Source organism: Ornithorhynchus anatinus, chromosome 11, assembly GCF_004115215.2.
Source record: "Ornithorhynchus anatinus isolate Pmale09 chromosome 11, mOrnAna1.pri.v4, whole genome shotgun sequence".
In the NCBI taxonomy this organism is placed as follows: domain Eukaryota; kingdom Metazoa; phylum Chordata; class Mammalia; order Monotremata; family Ornithorhynchidae; genus Ornithorhynchus; species Ornithorhynchus anatinus.
The window spans coordinates 41,475,876-41,503,080 of record NC_041738.1 but is presented as its reverse complement, the minus strand read 5'-3'; the positions used below and the strand labels follow the sequence as shown (position 1 = coordinate 41,503,080).

General features: G+C 43.2%; 1 protein-coding gene across 2 annotated transcripts in view; it reads right to left on the bottom strand.

Annotated features, from left to right (window-relative positions):
* ANKRD11 (ankyrin repeat domain 11) overlaps nt 1-27,205 on the bottom strand; it is a 301,832-nt gene that overhangs the window by 117,281 nt on the left and 157,346 nt on the right. The window contains exon 1 of one of the 2 annotated variants that reach the window (XM_001512676.6): nt 16,551-16,629. The exons of the other annotated variant lie outside the window; for it this stretch is intronic. The gene's annotated coding sequence lies outside the window, so the exon portion shown is untranslated. Of the gene's footprint in view, nt 1-16,550; nt 16,630-27,205 lie in introns of those variants that run through there. 2 annotated transcript variants of the gene reach the window in all.

Genomic DNA, 27,205 nt, shown 5'->3' with positions numbered 1-27,205 from the left:
GCGCTGGGGTAGATACAGGGTAATCAGGTTGTCCCACGTGAGGCTCACAGTCTTAATCCCCATTTTATAGATGAGGTAACTGAGGCACAGAGAAGTTAAGTGACTTGCCCAAAGTCACACAGCTGACAAGTGGCAGAGCCTGGCTTCGAACCCGTGACCTCTGACTCCCAAGCCCGTGCTCTTTCCACTGAGCCATAAATTTCTGCTTTCAAGGCTATTTTATCAGACAGGTCCGGGGCATTCACAAAACGAGTTTTGTTTTGATTACCACTTTAGTCCTGAAAGGACCCTACTGGTAACACCTTCTCCACAGAAAATGGAGTGGGCTGGGGCTGACAGCAGGGAAAGTGTTTAGGAGGACATTTCAGAATACCAGAGTTGTTGCCTTATACACACCCAGATCAATTTTTGTTTTCAGCACAGTTTTGAACTCAGAAATGGAGTACACTGGGCAAGGGCTTCAAGACCATGTTGTCAAACTTCCAGCCTTTTCTCTGTTAAAGGAGTCAAACGTATTAAAAAAAGAAAAGAGAAGCAAAAGCTACTGGCTTTCTAGGGGTCATACCTCTCCTCCAAATGTTGATATTGCTAAAATGTCTACTTGAACTCTGCACAAAGCAAGCATCCAGTAAATACCACTGATTGATTGCTCATGAAATTAATACAAGTGTGACCTAGTGGAAAGGTTACAGGAGTCACAGGTTCTAATCCCAGCTCCACCGCTTATTAATGATAATGATAGTAAAGAGGATTATTATAATAATTGTATTTAAACACCTTCTATGTGCCAACCACTATGTACACTGTATTTTACAAGACAGTCACATTGGACACAGTCCCTGTCTCATAAGGGACTCACAGTCTAAGGGCGAGGATGAACAGGTATTAAGTTCTCATTTTAGAGCTGAGGAAACTGAGGCGCAGAGAAATTAAGTATCTTGCCCAAAGTCACACAGCAGGCAAGTGGCAGAACCACAATTTGAACCCAGGTCCTCTGACTCCAAGGACCATGCTCTCTCTTTTTCACTGGACCACTTGAATGGTGTGTGATCTGAGTAAGTCCCTTAGCTTCTCTGGCCACAGTTTCTGCATCTGTAAAATGGGAATTAAATACCTCTGTCCAATCTGAATATAGTGCATCTTCCTCAGCACTTAATACTGTGCTTGGCATACAGTAAGAACCTAACAAATACCACAGTCAATATTATTAGAGATGAAGGGCTAATCACTTCAGGGCTAACCTCCCGATGCCTGCTGTACACACCACTCATTTCCATGCCCCTCTGCCTCTTCCTTTGGCATTACAACACGGGTGATAAATCAGCAAGCTAGCTGAGCTCTCTTTCTGCGGTTCCTTTCCCTCACGATTAATCAATCGATCAATAGCATTTACCGAACATTTACCATGTGCAGAACATTGTACTAAACAATTGGGAGGATACAAAAGAATTAAGACCTAATCCCACTCCTCAAGGAGTTTACAATCTTCTCCCTCCCAAACCATCCCAAGAAAGATATTTGGTTAATGATGAAATCGTATGGCCACATCGATGGCTCCACCACTGTGTGACTTTGGGCCAGTCACTTAACTTCTCTGTGCCTCAGTTACCTCATCCGTAAAATGGAGATTAAGACTGTGCGCCCCATATGGGGCAACCTAATTACCATGTATCTACCCAGTGCTTAGAACAGTGCTTGGCACATAGTAAGCGCTTAACTAATACCACCATTATTATTACAATACCATATAAGAGGGATGTGCACTCTGGTTTTGTCATTCTGTGTAGAAGGAAAAAAAAGGCAGGATCCATGTCTAAGAAGATACCTATGGAAAGCTAGAGTGAGTGTGTGATTTTTTTTTGTGGAGGAGGTGCGGGGAAGATGGGGGTGCGGGGGGAAGGGGGGAAAAGATCTACACCCGATTCAGAGCTTGGAAATGGAACCCAAGCTCTCGCATACTGAATGAGGAGCAGGCCTGGGTGGATGGCAAGCTATAAAGAGTCAACCCTCCCACTCTCTGCTCCTGATTTCGGGGGAGTCCAGGCCTGCTTCCAAACCCTGGGATTTGCTTGAGAGGGAAAAAGAGGGAACTCCAGGCAAGAAGAGCTGGGCTATTTTGGGCATGACTCAAGGTAGCTCCTAAATCACTCTAAAGAGCACTTGCTCATACACTGGTCCTTGAAGGTCAGTATGAGTTTCATTTTTAACTTCGGGGAAGGCGCCAGCAGACTCCTTCAAGCCTTTTCCAGGGTCAAAACCTTTGAGGATTACGCACACACTAACTTTTTCAAATAAAATGTACCTAAAATACAGGCACTGAAAAGAGATGATACGTATTTCACATTTTAAAGCCTTATTTAATAATGGTTCTACATTTCTCGGCTCTAAAACAATAGTGTTACAATTCCTAATCCACCCAGCAGATCATAGCCTTTACCATTTTTTTCACCACTGGAAGGGGAGACAAAACAACGTGAACCCAGCAGATCTGCATATCAATGGCCTCCATCACTTTCCACAGAGGGTCCATAATCGGTTTTGTTTGCCTTCAGGCCCCTTGGAGTGAAAGCCCACTTATGCAATCTCCTTTCAAGCTCTTTAAACCATGGGAACATCTTTGTAATGTAGACCATGACAGGAAAGGGGGAAGGGAGGAAAGGGGCGGAAGACAGTTTAGGAACAAGGCTGGTGTGGAAGGGATGACATACTACACTGACCTATTTTTTCCTTCCCCTTTCTGCAATCTGAAAGAGGTGATCAGCACTGATTCATAGCACAGGAATTCAAACAATGGGGGGGGGGGGGGAGTCTGGATATTCAAAGCCCATTAATTTGAAAACAAGTTACTGCTTGACACAAAAAATCCATGCCGGAATATGTTTAAATCCTGAAAAGAAGCATATATTTCAATATGCTTTCTGTGTTTGGTTTCAAGAATAAAAGGCAATCACACTACCTACACTTTGCATTAAGCTGGCATTAGTACAATGGGGGGAACTGCTAACTCGATTCCTTCGCCAGTCCAGAAGGTCTCTGGGACAAAAAAAACAATCCGTGGGGAAAAGAAGAAATGCAAAATGTTTCTCTCCAAATTGTGCACATGTCTTGGAAAGCTCTGTTTCACCCAAAAGCCATCAAACCGTACATGGGAGCTGACAAAAATCATGATTAAACAACTGATTCCATTTCTGGGTGGCTTCAACCTGTTGAATTTGGGCAGTCTTCTGCCTGTTCTCCATAGGGCACTAGAATTTTTTCCCTCCCAGGTTTTTATCTTAATGAATTTCCCAACCCTAGCTTGGTGGGGGCTTGCTTTGGCCTCCAGATTCCACGCCTGCCAAGGCCTCCCTGGGCTTCCTGGGGGAGGGCGAGGAGGGAATGAGAGCAGGGATCCTCCCAGTTCCCGGTTTTCCAAGACAGGGAGCAGGCGGATCAGATGGTGGGAGGTGCAGCTCCGCCTCCACCCTCACTGCCCAATCATTTCCAGCGCTCTGCTGGCTGCAGTCAACGAGAGAGGCCTTCCTGGGGAAGCGATGGCCCCTTTAAGGAGGCACTGCAAACTGACTGTATTCTTGGTGTCATTTTCTGTACATGCCTCGACTTTAAGTAAATTGAACTGAAATAACATTAAACAAAGCCTTTTGCGGGACAGGGAACATGTATAAAGAAACGGGTGAAAAACAATCTAATAAATTTCCAATAAATACTAATATTTATTGATTTATATTTATGTATTTACTGGTCTAATAATAAATTCCATTGTACAATATGGGGTAAATTGAGAAAATTACACACTTTTAAAGAATCACTTATACGTCTTTATGACTTCCATGTATTAACATAAGGGGTCAAACCAGTCATTTCCAATCTGTCAAAACAGTGAAAAAACCTGAAAAGTACTACTAACTTGGGAACTTAAACAAATCTTTTCCTTATATTCTTCAATCAAATCAATCAATTGTATTGAGTGCTTCTTATGTGTAAAGCACTGTACTAGGCGTTTGGAAAAGAATAATATAACAGAGTTGGTAGATGTGATCCCTGACCACGGGGAGCTTACAGGCTTCTTCTGAAGACCTTTCTAAAATTTAAACTTGGAAGGAATTTTAAAGTGCAGAAAGTTTACAAACATTAGAAGCCAAATATAAGAAAATGTTTTGTTTTTTCCCCCCAGAATCATGACAGCCATTCAGGAGACTGTTTGATTTATGCTTTTGGGTAGGTTATATTTCATCATGTAAAAGAAAAAAAAACACTCTCTAGCCTTGCTGAAATACTGAAATACAGTAGTTAATGGAAAATAAATTTTGTTGCTTTGGGAGATTTGACAAGGCTCTAAATCTGTTGCCTAGACTGTAAACTCCTTGTCTACCAACTCTGTTATGCTGTAACTCCCCTGAGCGATTAGTACAAGGCTCTGCACATAGTAAATGCTCAATCCATACAACTGCCTGATTAACTGATTAAGTTTACAACTGGGCCCCCCAATTGTGTTCAGATAAGAGGGGCGTAGGGGGTATGTGTGTTTGGTGGGAAGGAGGGAGAGAGAGCATGGGAGGGGTGGATGCAATTCTAAGCACATTTTCATACTGCTCCCAGCAAGTTTCTAAAGAAAGCCCTGAAAGCACTGGGGAGGATTTGGTGTGTGTTGGGCGGGGGAGGGGGACTTTGGACTTCTTTCTTTCATGGTTCCCACACTGTGGAGACTCCTTCGGGATAATTTATGCTTTTACTCTGAAGAAAGTGTGAAGAGGATGAACTTTTAGAAGGGACCTTTCAGTAAGAACTAATAAAAATGATTTCTCCCTCCCCTCGATCCTCTTTAGATCGTGTCACATCCAGTTGAAAGAAATCCAGATAATTAGAGATGGAAAGATTCTGATTCCTCCAAAAGATCAGTTTATGGATACGACAGAGAAATACCTTTTACCTAAATGCAAAGAAAGTGATATAAAACTAAACAGACCAGCATACTGTATATATGCTCAACTCATCCTGAAATAATAATGTAATCACTAGAAAAATCATACAGATTTTAAAAGGCTCTTGTTGGGTAACCCAGGAACCTTAAAGTAGAAGAAATACAAATGAAGCCTGAGAAATGCATTTTTTCCTCCTCGGCAAATCTGGCATGCCAAGAAACAAATAATATTCACTAGCTATTTCCTTCTTCCCCAACCTTGGGAGATTCACAGGGAACAAAATGAATGATAGCACCTCTCTTTACCACTCACTCAGAATAAACCATTCCTTGGACTGGGAAAGATAGGTTCTAAACTAGTATGTGAGAATTGTGCAATGCATTTTTTCCACAACATATCATGATAAACAATTCTCAAAACACAATTTAATTCCTCTATTCCTAGTGACTCCTCTAGATGCAGGCATTCTTGAGCATATAAAAAATTGTCAAAAATTATGAAACCCAAGGGAGAGGAAGAGAGGAAAGGATTAGAAAACAATTAATTTTGCAGTTCTTTGATATATCTATATTAAAGAAATATGTTGGAACCTCTGAAAAAGAATGATGAAATAATCAATTCGGGTTGAGCCATTTACCCTATAATGGGGCAATTTTTTTTTTTCGGTGCCTAATAGGTCAAACTGACAATGCACTGACATGAACAGACGCTACCAAGCATTTTCTCAGCCTTTCAAACAGAACTGCGTAGGCGTTGAATTCTGAAGCTAATCACCTTAGCAACAGCTCTAAACATATGTGCAGTGACATCAGCTGATTTCTGAAAGCTGAGGATAATAGCATAAAAAAAACTGGATTAAAGCCAAGGACCACCTACCCCTCTTTCCCTCCCACCTCCAAGCCATACTGTTAAAACACTGCCTGTAATTCAGTGTATGCAAACTTGTTTTCATCCCCTCCACACCCCAAACAATCTGCTTAATTATATACCTATAAAAAGTAGCATAATGCAGTCGGATTCATTTGCCTTGCACAAACTTGTTCAAGGACAAGAAATAAATAGCTAGATGATGAGGAGAATCTGTGGAATTCAAATTAAGTTTGTAAATAAGAGTCGTAGTCAACCTGGCATGGACTTTTTAAGAATTTACCCTCCCACTCAGTCTCACCCACTCCCCCACGTTCGTTCCCAACCCGACCCAGGATTCAGGGGTCAGGCCAAGGGAGGAAAGGTGACAAACTGGCTAATCTGGGACTTTGTGGGGTGTGTAGGTGTGAGAATAGATGGGCAGTGTGAGTGGGGATCTGGTCTTGGCAAGGGGAAGGAAATTCATGCAAGAGCTCAGAAGAATAGTGAGGGATGGGGGAAGGAGAAGATGGAGAGGAAGAGCAGTAGCTCCAGGAAATTTGTCCATTACCCAAGGTCACTCACTCCAAGTGAGTACCTAATTTCGTGTCTGGGGAAAAAAAAATTCCTATACTTGGGTTGATGTGATATCTTAATTTTCCCTAAGCACTTCCCCATCATCGTTCTCAAGCACCTAGAACAGTGTTTGGCACATAGTAAGTGCTTAACAAACACCATCATTATTATTTTGTCTTCACCAACAAACATCCCTGTGAGGAGAGCTTTTGGTCTCCATTTAACAGTTTCGGGAAATGGGGAGAAATTAAGTATTTAGTATCACACAGCAAAGCAGTGGCAGATCTCTGAATCCTCTTTCCAACAGAAAGGGTGCCTCGATTAGAATAAAAGTCTATTTTTCTCAAGAAGGAATTTATGGGCTAGGGAATCAAATTCTAGCAAGCTAAAGTTCACAGACTTTCTGATTATTTCCAGGAATTATTTCATGTGTTGTTACTGATTTCAATTTTAAATAGCTAGTACTAGATCCAGTATATTGGGTTCAACCTCTTCATTTAAGGTGTCTGACAACTATAAGCAAGGGGGAAAGCCCAGTAATTCAGATCCGGTCTCAGAGTACCTTCTATGTGAAACTCATTTGCTCAAAATCAATCAATGGTGTTTACGTGCAGAGAACTGTACTAAGCACTGTGGAGAGTACACAAGGGAAGCAGCTGGGAAGCAATGTGGCCTAGTGGACAGAGCATGGGCGTGGGAGTCACAAGGACCTGGGTTCTAATCCTGGCTCTGCCACTTGTCTGTTCTGTGACCCTGGGCAAGTCACTTGACTTCTCTTTGCCTCAGTTCCCTCATCGGTAACATGGGAATCAAGACTGTGATCCAGGGACTATACCCAACCCAACTACCTTTTATCTACCCCAGCACTTAGTACAGTGTCTGGCACATAGTAGGCGATTAAATACTATTATTAATACATTATATCAGAATTAGCAGGCCCATTTCCTGCCCATAATGAGCATACAAGTCTAGAGGGGTAAACTAAAACACAGAACCAACCAAAAGACAAAACATATTCCCCACATGACTTCATGTTTAGTATCTCACTAAGACCATGAAGAACTCTATATTCTCTCCCAGTGCTTAATACAGTGCTCCGTCCATAGTAAATGCCTTAATAAATGCTATTTCTACTTTTAGTTCTCCTTCCCTCCTTCAGTGGATAATATGAATGTAATAATACTTTCCTTATTCTATTTTACTTTAACCAAAATTCATTGGATTGATTCAGAAAACTGGACAAGTAAGCAAATCCTATTAAATCATTCCCTCCATTTCCTGTTACTCTGACAAGGAGAGGAAACTAACTTGATACAAAGCATCAAAATATATATTTGGTATTCCCACTGATGCATTTCTTAATAGTCACCAAAGTAAAGCCTAAACTCATGTGGTAAGACAGTGTTTGTTTTCTAGCAATCTGAGGATCTGTGTTTCTACATAACAGAATAATCACACTACTGTTCACTTACAGATCTTTAACTTTTTTTCAGGAGGATGGCAAAGAGGTTGGAGAAGGGAGAGCTTCATCACAAAACTGAGTAAAAGCCATTTTTGAAAATGGTTCTCCATTTTCCAAATTCAGGACAGTGATACTTCCATTCTGCTTAAAATACTCTATTCTTAAAGCATACTTATAAAATTTTCTATGAAATTTTCAAGAGCAAGATCTTTTCGGGTTCCTCAGTACGGTAAAAGTACTAAGTGATAAACCGCCATCTTCTTAACTTGTGCAACTCAATCTAGGTCGGAATGTTCTCGCTCAACGTTTTGTGCCCACTAACAAATGGGTTAGCAAATGGGTTAGCAAATATTTCAGTAGAGGATTTGATCAGTAATATGCATTTTTCAAGCCCAGCCCACATTTTAAAGGGTAAAAGGCAACAGAACTCGCTGTATTAAATTGGATCAATCAAACTCAATAAGAAGTTAATCGATTCATATTTTAGTACCCATACAAGCAAGAAATGGAAAAGAATACGTAGATCTCCAAAACCCCGTCCTCAAGTAACATAAAATCAAATGAATACTGCCAAACAGTGGTTGCTATTGCATTGAGGGTTCTCATGTCTCCCATTCTTTTCCTCCCTCCACTCTACTCTTTTTCTAATGTGTTTTTGCTTTCCCTCTAGTTTCATAGGGATGCAGATGGGAGTTACTATCTCCCAATTAATCAGGGAAGACAGTATGGAGAAAGGGGAAGGATGTCACAAAAATGGAGAGGCTGTTAAGAACACCGAAAGCTTAAAAGATGGAAGAGAAAAAAGTCCTGCACAAGTGGCAAAGAATATATGTATGACTGAAGTAAGGAGAATGGACAAGGGAAAAAGACCCAAAGGAAGGGGCTTCTCAACCCCCTGCACCCAGGCTTCTGCCCTCTACTCTCCATTGAAATTTTCCTCTCCCTAAGGTCACCAATGAATGACCTCCTCCATGCCAAATGCAAAAAATTCTAATTCTATTCTAGCCTTCCTCCTACTTAAGCTTGTGGGACAGAGACTGTCTGATCTTCATGTACTGTACCAACCGCCCAGTTTGGTATAGTGCTTAGCACACAGTAAGCGCTTAACCAGTACCACAATTATATTTTTATTATCATTATTCTTAGACCTCTCATCAACCGTTGACACTGTGGCCCACACCCTTATCCTGAAAATACGATCTAACTTCAGTTTCCCTGACATAGTCCTTTCTGGTTCTCTTCCTACCTCTCTCGTCAATCTTTCCAAGTCTCTTTCACCAACACCACCTTTCTGTTTCCTAACGGCTGAGAGTCCCTCAAGGCTCAGTTCTGGGTCCTTTCCTGTTCTCCATCCACACCACCTCCCTTGGAGAACCCTTTTGCTCCCCAGCATAAACTACCATCTCCTTATTAATGATGACCAATTCTATCTCCCCAGCCCCTTTCCTCCTGCCTTCTGGACATCTCTACTTGGATGTTCCACCATTCCAACATACCATGTCCAAAACAGCACTTCTCATCTTCCCACCCAAACCCTTTCCTCCCCACATCTTCCCATCACTGTAGACAACCTCATTGACCTCCCTGGCTCATAAGCTCACAACCTTGGCCCTATCCTTCAAACCTCGTATTAAGTCAGGCACCAAATAATGATGGATCTATCATCACAATATCTCCAGAATCCGCTCCTTCCCCTCCAAAGTGCTATCAAGCAGGTCCAAGCACTTCATCATATCCAGTCAGTTTAACTACTGTATCAGCCTCCTTGTTGATCTCCTCGCCTCCAGCCTTGCCCCATCCATTCAATATTTCACTCTGTTCCCTATACCATTTTTCTTTTTTAAAAAAAAACATGCTGCAAATGTCATCCTATTCCTCAAAAAATCTTCACGTGCTACCCAAATATCTCCGCATCAAACTGAAACTTCTCACCATCATATAAAGCAATCAGGTCTTTCCCAACTAACCTTCACTCCTTTTCCTTTACAACCCAGTCTACGCATTTGATTCCTCTAACACCAGCAATATACATCCATTCCATTTCTCTCATGGATGACTCCTTGGCTCTTGCCTTCCCTCCTACCTGGAACTCTTCTTCCCTTCATATTCGTCACACTGCTACTCTTCCCATTTTCAAACCCTACTAAAAGCATACCTCCTCCAGGAAGCCTTTCCTGACTAATCTCAACTCCCCATCCTATTTACCCTCCCTCCTGCACTACCTTTGCATCTGAGTACATACCCCCTAAGCAGTTAGATACTCCTCTCCTCCAACCCCCTCCCCCAATGGCACATTTGTAAATTCTTCTGCTTTCCTTACTGCTGATTTATTTTAATCTCTCCCCCTCTAGATTGTAAGACCATTGATGGCAGAGACTGTGTCTACTTATTACTCCATTTTACTCTATTAAACAGTACAGTGTTTGGCCTACTCTGGACTGTAAACTCTTTATTGGCAGGGAACTCGCCTAATTCTGTTGCATTGCACTCTGCCAAATGTTTAATACAGTGCTCTACACATAGTAAGTGCTCAATACGATTGAACATTCATATACCACTGATTGAAAAAGTTGAGACAGCATGAGTCAAGGCCAGGATTGATTGAGGTAGCTGGGGGAGGGGGATGGAGTGGGGAGCCAGATGAAAATAAGGAGGAGGAAGAGATGCCTGAAATCCAGATGTATGTGCAATACAAGGCTACTGTCGGGGTCATAGTGGAGAGCCAGAAAGATCATTTTAGCAACAGTGTTTGGGACTGGTTGAGAGGCGGATCAACTCTATAATTACCATATAGATAGTTTTCAAATGCTCTGAAGGACTTCAAGTTCTGTCTAGCAGGCGGCATACAGAAATCTTCTGTAAAATGTAGTTCTAAGCAGTTTGGCAAAAATGAGTATCACAGAAATGCTTAAATAATTCCTTCTTGGAAGTGTCTTTCAAATGTGAGTTCACACTGGTCTAATGCAGAGATTCCCAATTGGCAGACAGTGGCATACCCGTGAAACCTACCAACCACCAAGGGGTGCCCAAGCAAACTTGAGTGATGACACACTTAATGTGGCTGCTGCCTAAATATCAGGCTGTCTGTAAATCCCGCCCTGCACAAGGCCTTTTCTGTCCCAGGCACCAAAGGGCACATGGAGGACGTGGGTTCTAATCCCGGCTCCGCCCCTTGTCTGTTGTGTTACCTTGAGCAAGCCACTTAACTTCTCTGTGTCTCAGTTACTTCATCTGTAAAACGGGGATGAAGATTATGAACCCCACGTGGGACAACCTGATTACCTTGTACCTACCTCAGTGCTTAGAACAGTGCTTGGCACATAGTAAAGTGAGTGCTTAACAAATACCATTATTATTATTCTCACCAGCCCTTCTCAGTCCCATAAGGTAAGGGGATGGCCCGCCAACGGCCCATACCTTTGGTTTGCCTCAGGATACAATAGTCAAAGAACTGGTCTGGTGGGACTAGGCTCTCACGCCCTGTCAGAAAACCTGGGCTCGAGTCCTACTTCAGCCACACTGACTGTGATGTTGGAGTAAAACACACTTACCTTGGGGTACCTCACTCTCAACTTTCCCACCGCTGCCCAAGCCTGGAACTCCCTCCCCACTCAAATCTTCCAGCAAACAGTTCTCCCTATCCCCAAAGCCCTCTAAAAATGCCACCTCCTCCAGAAAGCCTTCCCTGATTAATTCTAAACACCCAACTCAGCAAAAACCCAACCTTGATCCTTTATGTCTTTGATTCCTACAGAAAGCATTTAAAGACCTATGCACATTTTTATTTGTTTATTCGATTACTTATTTGGCCATTTTATCTTGAGAGATTTGAAGAGCTTCCTATTATAATCTTGCTTTTTCTCCTGCTCCCACTACTTGCTAACAGGTTTTGTTTGCCTTCCCCATGACTGTAAGCTCCCCGAGGATAGGAAAGGTGTGCCTTCCTTCTGTTACATGCTCTCCTAGGTGCTTAACAGGGCTTCCTGTGATCATTTATTCATCGATTTAAGAATATTTTCTCCCTTTAAACCGAACGCTTAAACTAACAAGATCAACACCTGTTGTCACATCCCTTTCCGTTCCAACAGCTCCTCTAAGGTATATAGATCCATTTATTATTTACTTATAACAAAGCACATATTAAGCTCGCCATTTATGGAGTATATAAGCTAGACCTAGGTGCATATATTTTTTCCAACCAGTATTTTCACTGTGCCTTTGCCACCTCCGAAGGTTCTGACTGGCTCCAAATCCCAAAGTCTGTGGGGCCAGAGGTGGTGTGGAGGGGTTCAAAGGGAGGAACAATGAAAAGTGGCATAGTGGAAGTGGATAGAGCACAGACCTGGGAGTCAGAAGGTCATGGGTTCTAATCGCAGCTCCGCCACATGTCTGCTGTGTGACCCTGGGCAGGTCGTTTCACTTCTCTGTGCCTCATTTACCTCATCTGTAAAATGGGAATTGAGACTGTGAGCCCCACTTTAGTACAGGGACTGTGTTCGACACCATTTGCTTTTATCCACCCAGAGTTTAGAACTGTGCTGGCACATAGTAAAAGCTTAATAAATACCACAATTATTATTATTATTATTATTAGGGAGTTTTTCACCCCCAGCTGACTGCCCTCCTGCACCTGGTTTTTGGTCTATGTGCACTGTTTCAGGCTTTTTTATATAAACACTTCCTCCTATTTAGGACTCCCGTATTATCTAACCTCCTCCCTTTTAAATGCCACTAAAGATTAATGTAAAATAATTCTTCCTCATTATAATTTACAAAATGTACACTTTTCATGACCACTTTTCTATTACACAGCAGCCTGCCTTTTTAATGGATTTTATTCAATTTTACAGATTTTTAAGTGCCCAAAAAAGATTACAAATAGTTGAAAATCATTAGCTTCTATCTGTTCCATGCTCCCCAAGACTGAAAAAACAAAAAACACAAGGAAAGAGCAAGCCCATAGCAGGCTGGCAATCTTCTTCCTCCTCCTCTACCATTGGGGGACTCTGTCCACCATGGACTTTGGCTTCAGGTGGCAGGAGGAGGAGTCAGGCTGAAGGGCAAACTCTCCCCCTTCTGGGGCGTTCTGTCTTATGACACAGCCCAAAACTTGGGAGCAAGGGCGAGAGAAACAGAGAGAGAGAGAGAGCAAGAGACAGATAAATCTGTAATTTATTATATCTGTAATTTATTTATATTAATGTCTGTCTCCCCTTCTAGACTGTAAACTCCTTGTGGGCAGATTGTGTGTCTGTTTATTGTTATATTGAACTCTCCCAAGAGCTTAGTACAGTGCTTTGCATACCACAAGCGCTCAAATACAATTGAATGAATGAATGAGAGAGAGAGCATGCACATAAGCTGTTTGCTTTTACAGATTTTTCAAAGCCAAATTCAGAGAGGGTAACTCAGATCTGCAGACTTTACAAAGTCTCAGTCTTTGTTGTTTTGAGCAGGTCTTGGTTTGGCCAAGCTTGACAAGCACGACAAGCTTGAATACACATCCTGGTTAATATAATTACTTGGTACTTACAGGACAATGACTATTAACAGCCTCAAAATAAGTTGTTGGAGCTAGTTTCTGAGCTAGTGCTCTTATGTGTACAAGACTGCCAACAGATTGCTTCTAGCTGCCCTCTTTTACTTGCTTTCAGTTATATTTTCCCTACTGATTAGTGACAGATCTAAGATGAGCTCTACTCTAAAGTCCACTCATTAATTTAACAAAACAAAGTTTCTGCTGACCTCTATTCAAGCACAATTTTAGAGCACTACAATCTCCCAAGACTAGTTTTCTGTAATTTAAGCTATCATAATTGATTTAGAAAGTCCTTTCTCTAAAATTAACCAAAAAATTCATCAATCAGTGGCATTTATTGAGTCCTTACTGTGTGTAAAACACTGAACTAAGCGCTTGGGAGAGTACAATATAACAGAGTTGGTAGACACATTCCCTGCCCACACGAGACAGGCTCTAATGTCACACCCTGATTTCTCCCAAGAAGTTGTGCTAAAATCACTTTAAAGGGAGTCTTGATTTTCAATAACTTCAGAATTTTTGAAGCAAGAGAATTGAGCTGCACCAATCAATAAAACCCTGAAATTTCAATATGAAAGACAAAACAAAATGCTGGTCAAAACAAACCTCTCTTAATTTTTCACTTGTGGACTGCAGATAAAATAACAACAATAATAATGACAGTTTGTTAAGCATTATGTGCCAAACTCTTGTACAAAAAGCTGGAATAGAACCAAGAAAATCAATGATCAGGTTTAGAGAGACAGTCCCTGTCCCATTTGAGGCTCACAACCTAAGGAGGGAGGACAAGTATTTAATCGCCATTTACAGATGAGTAAACTGAGGCACAAAGAAGTTAAGTGCCTTTAACGGCAAAGAGCAGAGCCAGGATTAAATCCCAGGTCCTCTCACTCCCAGGCCCATGATGCTTCCATTAGGCCATGCTGCTACTAAGTTATCTTGGGTATCCAAGTCCCAGCCCTGGCACAGTGCAATTCCCGAATAACTAGTCATAACTAGGACTTCCGATCACGCAGCTGTTGAATTGGAAGGTTTTCCAAGAACCGAAATGCATCCTGTTCCACACTATAATCTTAAACAAGTACTCATAAAGTTACCACAGCTCATCAAAAACAATTCTGCAGCCTGAAAAATGATTGTACATGACTGACTGATTGTCTGATCCCAGAAATGCCTGAGACAGAAGAACTGACCCCCAGAGTACTACGAGCCTGAAGCGAAAGGAGAGGCTCCTTGAGGCCACTGTATCTGACTCCTCACAAGCTAGAGGTGATCAGCAGAACAGAGAATGCCAGTCATTTGGCTGCAAGCTCAAGAGCAAATTCAAGGTCAGTACCAGTGCAAAACGGGCTGCGAGAATGCTATATCAATCAAGGTACAACTATCGGTGTCATCTGGATGCCAGTCGCAGGATGGACTTGGCCCAAAACCCCCGAAGGCCGGATCCGGCAAAGTCACCTCTGAGCCACACTTCTCAGGTGGCAATGAGGGCCTGGAACGTCGATGCTCTTCTCACTACAGTCAGAGGCACTTGACTAAACATACAAGAAAGGTCAAAGAGAAGATTGCACTAAATAGAGACTCTTTCATGTGGGAAAAGTTCCAGCAACGTGAGTGGGGGTGGGAGGGAAGCTGGGGAAAAAAAATCCCCCATGGCAACAGATGATAAAGTAATTCATTCAACTGTACTTCATTCAATAGTTTTTATTGAGCACTTACTGTGTGCAGAGCACTGTACTAAGTGCCTGGGAGAGTACAATACAACAATAACCAGGGACGTTCAGTGCCGCATAGAGCTGTTCTCTGGTGGGAAATGACTACAGCCCATCAATTAATCTGGGATGCAGTAGATGAGCCATTAAACAAACAAATTTAAACAAAGGTGCTTTGAAGTCTCTTTTTTCCCCCTTTTTCTTTATGGTATTTCTTAAGTGCTTATTCAGTATCCAGCCCTGTTATAAGCCCTGGGGTAGATATAAGTTAATCAGGTCAGACACAATCCCTGACCAACATGGGGCTTAAAGTGTAAATAGGAATAAGAACAGGAACTGAATTCCCATTTTACAGATGAGGAAACAAGTTTAGTGACTTACCCAAGGTCACATAGCAGGCCAATGGTGGAGGGTTAATTAGAACTCAAAAGACAGTGCTCTTTCCATTAGGCCACGCTGCTCCTGAGGCAGAAGTAGGGCAGAATGACACAGAACAGGCCAGAATGGAGCACCAGTAAAATAATATGTGCTGGTTTGCCTACCAGTTACGTCTGATATTGTTTTGAAGTGGAAAAATGGACTTTTAATTCTTGCCCCCGGTGCAAAGTTGAGCAGCCTAGAGCGGGGCCCCTACAATGGCAAGGGAAGGGGTTGAGAAGCAGTGTGGCTCTCAACTCTCCCAGTTACTTAGACTGCGAGCCCCAAGTGGGACAGGGATTGTGTCCAACATGATTAGGTTGTATCTTCCCTAGCACTTAGTACAGTGATTGGCATATAGTATGTGCTTAAAACCGAAATTATTACTATTGCCCTCCATCAACAGGTTGAGTCAAGGAGCAGCCGTGGCTCGGAGGTGGCACTGGCCCCGCCCAAAGCCACCGTGCAGGGGGCCGCTCCGGTTGTGGGAAAGGGGGAAAGCTGGCTGACATCCCTCTTTTGTCCAGCTCAAGGACCTGTGGAGCTCCCCTCTTCCATTCCAGGCTACAGGGTGAGCCAGGGTCTCGCTACCAGGGCCTTGAATGCCTCACTTCCCGCCTCTCCCCGGGTCCGGTCTCATCATTGCAGCACGGCATTTAAAGGTGCCCTGGCCCCACCCAGTCATTATGCCATGAGTCAGGTTTTACTTTCACCCCTGCTTCAAGTCCAACAGCTGAAAAGATAAGAAAGCAACGTGGCTTAGTGGAAAGAGCATGGGCTTGGGAGTCAGGCTGTGAGTTCTAATCCTGGCTCCGCCACTTATCAGCTGTGTGACTTCGGGCGAGTCACTTAACTTCTCTGTCCCTCAGTTACCTCATCTGTAAAATGGGGATTATGACTGTGAGCCCCACGTGGCTGATTACCTTGTGTCTACCCCAGTGCTTAGAAAAGTGCTTGGCACATAGTAAGCACTTAAATACTACCAATATTGTTGTTATTATTATTATTATTAATAAAAGGCTGGGCCCCGCAGGCGACTGCTCCCATGGGTAACCACGGGCTGACCGACTCGATACCTCGGCTGCGTCAATCACTTCAGTCACAGCAATGATGAGGACGATGACGAGGGGCTCTTGTTGAGCATGATGGAAGAGAAGCTACCCTCTTGAGACTCGGGGACCAACAAGAGGCCCAAGCGCTTCGGTAGAGCGGCGGCGGCTTAGGCGGTGCCATTCGCAGGCTCTCGATCCGGGCGGGTCGGGTTCCTGCAGGGCACAGGGGGTTTCAGGAAGGCAGGGGAGAGGAGGTGCAGCCCCCACTGCAGAGGGAACAGAAGGGATTTCTTTGCTTGCGGCTGAAGGACCATAGAGCAGCGCTCTAAAAAAGCTACATGGCGTAGTGGATAGAGCATGGGCCTCGAAGTCAGAAAGTCACGGGTTCCAATCCCAACTCCATCATGTGTCTACTGTATGTCCTTGGGTAAATCACTTCACTTCCTTGGGCCTCAGTTACATTATCTGGCAATTGGAGATTGAGACTGTGATCCCCACATGGGATAGGGACTGTGTCCAACGCAAATTACCTGTACCAACCCCAGTGCTAAGTACAGTGCCTGGCACATAGTAAGCACTTAAATACCACAATTACAATTATTATTGTTATTACTATTAATTCAGTAGCCAGGAGCAGCCAGTGGCCTTAGAAACGGGGCGGGTGGGCAGGCGGTCTCTGCTCCTTCTCTCGGCTGGCTATACCTTGGGATTCTTGGCGTGTTGGTTCTAGAGGTCAGGCAACTTGACCGCCCGTGGCTGGGCCTTCCTCCCAAACCGTAGGCAGGGTTTTTCGCTAGTCCTGCCCAGTGGAACCCTGTGGGATGAGCTCCCATTCTATTTCATCTCCATCCTGTTTGATGGAGAGGTAAGAGAAAATACAAAACAACACTGTCCTTTGCCCTCGGTATGCCAGTTCCACCTGAATAGGTCATTCGATAACACAGAAACAGATAACGCTGCTCCACCTGCCTGCACTTCGGGAATGTAAAGGAGAAGAAAATATAAAGTTAGTGGGAAACTGCTGATTAATAGCTGCTCATTCTGGCCTGGCTCTCCCTTCAGGCTCTGCAATGAGAGGGGGGGTCAGTCAGCCTAGTCACAAGATGCTGAAATCCCATGTCAGAAATCACAATGGGCCTGAGGGAGAGAGAGGAGGGGGTGACAACATATTTTTTAAAATCCTCAATCTCTTTTGGGGTAAAATAAAAATCTGTCAGCGCTAACGTGAACACAGCTAAGACAAAGCCTTCGCATCCTTTTACACTGCTGCAAGAGTGTATTAAATTAGTGAACAGAATGACAGCTGGGCAGGAGGCTGGGAACAATGAAGATAAAGTTAGCTTTCAGCGATGTGACCCTACCCAGGCTGGGTGCCAGAAGACTATAAATAATTGAGAGCAGCAACCACCCTAGCCAACACACTAATGCACAGAGAGTGTTTCTCATACAGCAACTGGAGTACTATTACACATTACATCACCACTGCTCCTCTCCCAGCAATGTCATTTTACTGCTTTTAAATAATAAATTGCCCTGCTAGCTGAAATACTCCTTTGCCAAATGAATTTTACATACTCTAAAATAAATTCTGCATTAAGCTTTTCTTTAAGAAAAAACTGGACTGTAAGGGATGGTCACACTATCAAAAAAAAAAAAAAGCCCTTTCCCCTTCTCTCATCCTTCCACCAAAATAAAAAAGAAATTCTGAGAACAGGGTTGTGGAGATTAGACAAGAATCTCAAGAAGTCAAACTGCTTGCCCAAATTACTAATTCAACAAGTTAAATGTGCTTTTACGACAGCGCCTATTTAAGAAGCCTAACTCCTTGGCATGACCAATATTGGTTTTGTCCATATTAATGATTTCCACCACATTGGAAAATCCTGTCTGAATTACATTTCGTCAAATTCCTCATGTTTAACTGCACCAAACAATTTATGGAATCCCAAAGATCAATACACAATTCTCCTGTCCCTGTAATGCGAGTGAAATGAGGCCAGGTAGAACTTTAAACACCTATTTCTCAGAAGTTAAGCCATCGTATTTACTGAACACTTACTTTGTGCAGAGCCCTGCACTAAGCGCTTGGGAGAGTAATAATAATAATAATGCTGGTATTTCAGTGTTTACTATGTGCCAAGCACTGTTCTAAGATCTGGGGTAGATACAAGGTAATCAGGTTGTCCACCGTGGGGCTCGCAGTCTTCATCCCCATTTTACAGATGAGGTAACTGAGGCACAGAGAATTTAAGTGACTTGTCCAAGGTCACAGAGCTGACAAGTGGCAGAGCCGGGATTATCACCCTCAACCTCTGACTCCCAAAGTTTGTGCTCTTTCTACTAAGCCACGCTGGGGAACCCTATGTGCAATGTAACAGAGTGGGTAGACAAGTTCCCTGCCCAGAGTGAGTTTACAGTCTAGAGGGGAGCTTAAAAAAACTTCTGGTAAAAAACCCAATATGCTCTCTACTTTTCTGGCTATTGTGGGAGGCAGTGGAATTGACTGAGGCCGACAAGGTGTCCCCATCCCCGGCCACTGTCTCCCAGGCCCCAGAAATGCCCCAGCAGAATGAAGACCCTGGGGGCTTTATGCCTGAATGACTGCTGCCTAAGCCCTCGGCTTCCCGACACCAGCCACGACCCACGATGCTCAGGCTCCCAACAGAGTGGAACTTTGCTTAGTAGATAGAGCAGAGGCCTGGGAGTCAGAATGATCTGGGTCTTAATTCCTGGCTCTGCCACTTGTCTGCTGTGTGACCTTGGGGAAGTCATTTCACTTCTCTGTGCCTCAGTAACCTCAGCTGTAAAATGGGGATTAAGACTGTGAACCCCATAGGGGACACGCACCGTGTCCAAACTGATTAGCTTGTATCTACCCCAGTATTTAGTACAATGCCCAGCATATAGGAAGCTCCTGAATACCATAAAAAAAGATTTTTTAAAAATCAGGGGAGCCACCCAAGTTCCAGTATACTCAAGAGGAAATTCAGATCACAGCTGCACTGGCCTTAAACTGGAATCAGACCAGAGGTGAAGTGGGTGGGACAGATGAAGCGCTATTTAACCTGGAACATTCAACACTATAGAATCACATTCAGCTGACTTGAGAGATAATATGGAGAACAAGCACGGTTTGGGGTTTTTTTCTTTGTTATTTTTAAAACTTCCCATGTACCTCCTGGAGAGAGGTGGGCTGGAAGTTCTTCATGCTTGTCTGTAAAGTTGGATTAGAGATCCGACTACTACTGTACACTGCAGAGTTACAACCTTCCATTCAAATCACCAAGGATATCATACAGAACTCACACAGTGATTTACTGGAGAAAGAGAAAGACTATTTCACCACAGGCATTTCCCTCTACTGACTGCAAACTCCTGAGTACTGGTATCAGGCAAAGGCCACCACTAGTATAATAATAACAGTATTTGTTGGGCGCTTACTATGTGCCAGGCACTGAACCAAGCCCTGGGGTGGATACAAGCAAATCAGGTTGGACACAATCCCTGTCCCACACATGGCTCACACTTTTAAACCCCATTTTACAGATGAGGTATCTGAGGCACAGAGAAGTTAAGTGACTTGCCCGAGATCGCAAAGCAGACAGTGGCGGGGTCAAAATTAGAACCCAGGTCCTTAGGAGTTTTGCTCAAACACAATCAACTGAATTGCAACACCATTTTTTGCATCTATGTAATCTAAGCAAAAACCAAAGATGCAAAATAGAAAAACTTTTAAAGAACTACTGTTTCCTCCAGGTGTGAAGGAAAATCCAAACAGAATAAAGTAGACTTTTTAACTGCTGGTAAAGAGCTGTATCAGAGACTGAATGTGTTACAGGGACGCTTAGGACTAATCTAGATGGCCAAAAAAACGAAACTTGGGCAGCTCGTAGAAACAGAAGAAAAAGCAAGGAAATCAACCAGCTGACCCCTCACCTCGGTGAGTCTTTTGGTTCTTACCATTCTATGAAAATAACTACAAGCTAGAGCAAGATTATACCTCAGGTTAAGCAGTTGAAACACTAAAGAACTCTAGGACAGCATGCAGGAAAAAAAAACAACCCTGCATGAACTGTTTTATGCTAAATAGCTTTTGGATTCAATTATTTAAAATGTCCTGGAATTTGAATATTCTCTACTAACAATATAAAGATAAATAAACCAATTCTGTAGCTTTATTCAGAAATCACCCAGAATGAAATCTGAGGCAGGGGAGCCAAGGGAAGCAGCTTGACCTAGTAAAAAGAGCCCAGGGCCTGGGTGTCAGAGGACCTGGTTCAAATCCCAGCTCTGCCACCTGCCTCCTGCGTGACCCCGGGCAGGCCGCTTAACTTCTCCGTGCCTCAGTTTTCTCCTGTGTAAAATGAGGGGATCCAAAACCTGTTCTCCCTCCTACTTAGACCATGAGCCTATAATAAGTGTCAAACAATTGCTATTATTGTCATTAGTGATGATGATGGAACCAAGTCCAAAGTGAACAAGGAAAGCAGAGTGGAAATACTGGGGCAGACAACTGGAAAAAGCAGGGTATTGGGCTCCTTCAATCTTTCCAGGGTCTTGAGCCCATTCCTAAATTCTGGCGGGCGGAAGCAGAGTGTGAGAACCAACCCGCGAAGCCAAGATCCAGGCCCTTTCTCCCCTGCCCTTGTCACAATCCCACTCTTCTTTCTATCCAGAGTTACGAGGCGATGGGAGCGGCTGCTCTATACACGGAATGGGAGGTAGTATTCGCAACGCTGAGGCGCAGAATTCAATCGTGTCCATTCTACCCTTACTTCACTCGGGTGCTGTGCAGGGCCCAGGTTTCCATGACTCTTTTTAAGGTTATTAAACACAGCATTTTCACTCCAGAAAGTGACAATCACCCTGACCCAAATATAGAATGCATTTGTCTTTTCAACAAAAACAAGATCTGAAAAGTATCTACTGTCAGGGACCCGAGGCCCTATGATAAAGTAGAGGAAACTGGAGATGTTGTATTGTGAAATCTCTTCCCTCCTCTACTTCCTACTGCAGATAGTATCAAACAATGATTGTTTGACTGGATTCTTTTTTTTTCTTTTTCCAGACTTCTTTAGAGGGGCTGGCTACTGGCAGCCCTCATGGATACCAGACAAATGCACACAAGGCTGTGTGGGCTGCACCAGGCACACAACACAACATGACACCATCATACATGCTATTTTGTGATCATCCATCTGAGGCCACCCTAACCCAGGGCATTTCTTCAGGGGAGCCACTCGCCTATCCCTCACTCCTCCACTAGCTCCTAGCAGGGTCACGGGTGCCATTTCCAAGCCATGGGACTCGGTGGCAGGACCTGGGGATGGGGGAGACTGAGTGCTTGAAATTAAAATTCTGAACATAAGGCGCCCGGTGCCATATCAGATAGGGAAAAGGCCAACTGAAAACCAGACTATCTAGTATGAAACTGGACGGGTGGCCACACTAGATGTCTTCGGTTTTCATATCCCAAGACCACACAGAGTGAGGGAACGTGATCGGAAACTGCTACAGCCCCAGTAGAAGTCTTCATGCATCCGTACATTATTTTTATGTGCATCTCGTGCCATTTCTAGGTTCTGCCTTAGCTAACATTGCCTTATATCTGAATTTGTACAGTACTGATGATTCCACACAACCCCTGCCTGTGAATCAGATGATGTGCCCAATCCTCAAATATCGTGCTTTCTTCTGAAGCCAAGGGCTGGAAGATTTCAACCCTGGAATCCAAGTCTGATGCTCTAGTATGAAGCTTGAGAGATTTTCCCCATAAATGTGAACCTCTCTACGTTTCTGGCACTGCAGGCCTTTTTTCCACAATGCAATTAGGTTAAATATAGTAAAAATGCTTTAATTCCTCACACTGAGTCAGGCCAATCTTAACCTTCCTCAAGGCTTTAAAAATGAAGAACTAAAAATGGAGCTGCAAAATCCAGCCTCAACTTAAGATAAAATGTCAGAAATGCCTTGCGTATTCAGTGCTATAATGAAATGAAAGAGCAGACACTAGTTCCATATTATGTAGTGTTCCTTCTAGAAATTAAATGGTGCCTTTAGCCCTTAGGATTCCATGTAAATGGGCCATTTATAAAAATTATGGCTCATTATAGCCTGTCCCACTTTGACTCTCATTCCCTTGTATTTTTTTCAGTCTCAGCTGCTGCGTTTCCTTTCTTCTGTTTTCCCCCTCACCGGCAGCTTTATTTCCCTCCAAGTTTTTGGTACTCCTCCCTCCCCTTCCAACTGTTTTTTTTTTTTTTATCCTGGCCTTGTTTTCCTTCCCCTCATTTTGTTCCATGTGTGTGATCTCAGGCCTGGTTTATATTAAAGGGTTACTGGCAGCAACGCCAACACGCCATTTGGTCATTTGAGAATACTGTTTTAGGTGCCTCGGGCACCAACAGCAGCCTACAGACAACATCACCTGCATCTAGCAGCAGTCGAACCTTCACGGAAGTGACACTCGCAACTGAGGGAGGAGATGACTAGGTTGCCATGTTGGGCAAAATAAACTCTGCTCGCTAGAAAGGGATGTGAGCAGCAAATCCCAGAACCCAAAAGAGATCACTTCTTTGGAGGGCTGATGGTAGGCTATTCTCAGCAAATCCCATGCAGAGGAGGCTTAAGGGAAGAATGCGGCTTTTTTTTTTTTTTTAAAGAAATGCACATGTTAGCGGCTGAGCAAACCAAACATCTTGGGGGAGGGGGGGCAGAAGAGGCCCTCTGAATGAGTGGGTTGGAAAAATATTGGGAAATTTGCTGCTTCTCCTCTCTTCCTCACTGCAACTGATTTAACTGGAATACATGAAATCTTGATAATACAGTGGGTGTTAGGGATTCAATTCAATGTGACTAGCGCTTAGTAGCGTGCTCCAGAGCTTAGTACGTACTTTACGAATACCAAAATTACAATTACTACAAATGGAAAATATGCTCCGAAAGAATAAGAATGAATTTCAATACGAAAGGAGTGTGCTTCCAGCTAGAAACGAATACAAACCAAAAATGATGGGTCAGAATTTATCAGAATTTGAATATTAGTTTGGAATTTAATGTCAACACTTAAAAAGGTAGACACTGAGCTACAGCAACAGTAGCTCAAAATAGAAGAGCAGTGTGACCTAGTGGAAAGACTACGGGCCTAGGAGTCAGAGGACCTGGGTTCTAATCCTGCCTCTGCCACATGTGTGCTGTGTCACCTTGGGCAAGTCATTTCACTTCTGTGGCTTATTTACCTCCTCTGCAAAATGGAGACCAAGACTGCGAGCCTTTGTGGGACATGAACTGTGTCCAATCTGATAATCTTGTATCTACCCCACCGCTTAGTACAGTGCCTGGAACATAGTAAGGGCTTAACACCTACCATTTGGGGGAAAAAAAAATTTGACCTAGAAGGGAATCCTTTCACTATACTCTACACTTGAGTAATGAGTCCTTTCTTGGTCACCATATTTAAGAAAAGATGTTGAAAAACTGGAGATATGTGGCCCAAATGAGAAATGGATCAGAAAAGAGATTCACAGAGGGTAGTTAGGCCCAGAAAAAGAAGAACATGTAAAGGGCAACAATTAATCTTAATTGATCAATCCCAATGCTTTGCATCCAGTAAGTGTTCAACAAATACCATTGATTGATCAATTCTGAACAAAAGGAAATTACTTTTATTAAAGTAGGAAATGGAGCAAATTGGCCTAATTGGAAAGAGAACAGGCCTGGGAGTAAGGAAACCTGGGTTCTAATCCTAAATGTGCCACTTACCTGCTCTGTGGCCTTGGGCAAGTTACCTCACTTCTCTGTACCTCAGTTCTCTCATCTGGAAAATGGGGATTTAATACCTGTTCTCCCTCTTAGACTATGAGCCCCATGTGGGACTTGTTTATCTTGTATCTGCCCCAGTGCTTAGAACAGTGTCTGACACAGAGAAAGGGCTTAACAAATACTACAATCATTGGTTGGACATAAGACTGCAAAGGATTACGGAGGGAGGGGCTGAGGCTCCATCTGAGTATTCTTTCTTTAAGGACTGCTTACCTGTACTGGATAGTTGCATTAGTTGGTTGGAGTCAGGGGAATAGAGGAAGTGATTTCTTTAGGCTTCTTCTTTAATTCCATGGGAATCCCAAATTTAAAATGACTGGCTATTTTTATCAGGCTAAGGGAATGCCCTACTTCCAAGGGTTAACTAATACACTGGAGCAAAATGAATTTAATCTAAAATTTGGCATGTAAAGAGTATTAATTTGACATTTTACCATCCCCAGGGCCTAAAGATAGACACCATCGGTGTTAAATTTTTTTTTTTTTTAAAAACTCCTTTGAGTCACTTTGCACTTCCTAAATCAACACTGTGACAATATTCCACAATAGAAGTCCCTTGCTCCTTTCCCAAAGCATCTTGAGATGCCCCCTACAAAGTGAATCATTTTAAGAAAAATTCTTAGGAAAAAGAAAAATGCACATAAATGAAGCCAACTCCTGAACTGTCATCAGAATTGTTAGGACCTTCTTTAAAATATATTTGTACTATACCCATTCCATTCCAAAGTGTTTAAAAAATGTAGCATAACCATGATTTTCATACAATCTTGTAAATAAACACACAGAAAAAATCTACCAGCCTACCCTGTACTCTCCCATGTGCTTAGTACAGTGCTTTGCACACAGTATTTGCTTAATAAATATGATTGAATGAATACCCAATACTTCTTTTACAGCAGCCCTCACAATAGAAGGACACTGGCAGCAAAAATGAATGAAAACAGCACTTTTTGCTTCTCAGCAGGCAAAAATATTTATGGAACTGGATTCAAGTGCTTTCTTCCATGACTGCTTAAATGGCTGTAAAAATTCTCCCTTGTTCACTAGCCCTCACCCACTGACTAGGGTGCAAGCAGCTTCAATATCCTACATGATACACCTGATTTATACCCTGATCCCACCCCCACTTAAATTCAAAACAATCTACTGGCCTGCAAAACTGCAACCAACCCTTCCCTCACTTATCAGTGGCTTCGCGTTGCTGCATCTGATGACAGCAAGCATCAGTAGTCCAAAGAAGAGTGTCAACCAGTAATGAATGAGTCAAATGCTACTGTTTAAGCACGTATTTATTCACCTAGCCATCTTTCCATTCTCTTCTCCTCCTACTTGTTAAACTGTGCCCATCCCTTTAGACTTTAAGCTTGCTATGGGTGTGGAACATTTCCCTAATTCTGTTGTACTGTACTCTCCCAAGTGCTTAGTACAGTACTCTGCACATAGTAAGCGCTCAATAAATACCACAGATTGATTCAATTATAACCTCCTTGAAGACGTGGACTACGACTTTTATCACGGCAAAATTCCACTCGCCCAAAAGAATTTCGTAGAGTGCCCTCTACCCAGTAGGCCTTCGATTAATTCTACTGTTTGGGTGGCATTTTCAAGTGCTATTATGCCTGGGAGTCAGTAGACCTGGATTCTGGGGCAGACGTGCCAACCATCAGCACCACATTTAGTTCCTTGATACCAGTTCTTGGTCCCAAAGCCTTCTGGACTGGACAGGGGGCTCATCATTTTAAGAAAGTATCTACCAACTTAATAATGATATTTGTTAAATGCTTACTACGTGTCAAGCACTGTTCTAAGCGCTGGGTTAGATACAAACTAATCAGATTGGACATAGTCCCTGTCCCGCATGCGGCTCACAGTCTTAATCCCCATTTTATGGATGAGGCAAGTAAGGCACAGAGAAGGTAGGTGACTTGCCCGAGGTCACACAGCAAACAAGTGGCCGAGCTGGGCTTAGATAGAACCCAGGTCCTTCTGACTTCCAGGCCCGTGTTCTATCCACCAGGCCACGCTGCTTCCCATTGTATTCTCCCACTGATTGAGAGATAACCTTACCTGCCGGCAGCCCGTTTCCTTTGAGACCCTGGGGACCTGGGCAGTGCTAATTAACTTACAATGCAGCCCCCAGCCTGTATTTACCCAATATGCTTTACTTGCTGCAATCAGATCAATGGAAACGCTGGGATTTCTATAAATTTATCCTCCCCAAACGGAAAAAATATAACTTCTGCATCTATTAACTCATATGTTGATAATGTTGTTGATAAACTCGGAGGGTTGTGGGATCTGGCTGCTATTTACTCTAGTGCAGCACTGAAACAGGGAAAAGAAAAGGGAAGTTCCACAGCTCGGTCTGCAGGAGTGGGGGAAGGGAGAGTATTTTGGTAACAGCTAGAGATCTCTGCCAAACCCATCCCCCACGCATGCTTCACTGCAGTTAGCCCTCAAGACAGAAGAATTTCAGCTTGTTTTCCTGCTGGTGCTGCTGCTGCTAGAAGCGATGAAATGTCCTAACCCCCTCCCACGCCTAATCAGGGAGAGAAATGCATGAATATGCTAAATCCAGTCTTATAAACAGCTGGGAAAGACCAGCTTCTTGTGGAATTCCAATTCAATATCCCCCTTGATATAAATATATGTATATATGTATATTTTGCAGAACTAGACAGAGCTTGGGGTTCCATTTAGAAGCTCTGCCAACATAACTGAAAGCTAGTGGTTTACTAAGATTACACAATCAAGGTGTTCTGGGGAATTTCCTGGTGCAGACACAAAGTTACCTCATTGCTGAAGCTCTGTGCTAACCCCTTTCTTGGGAGCTCCAAGCGCAATACTAACAGCCTATA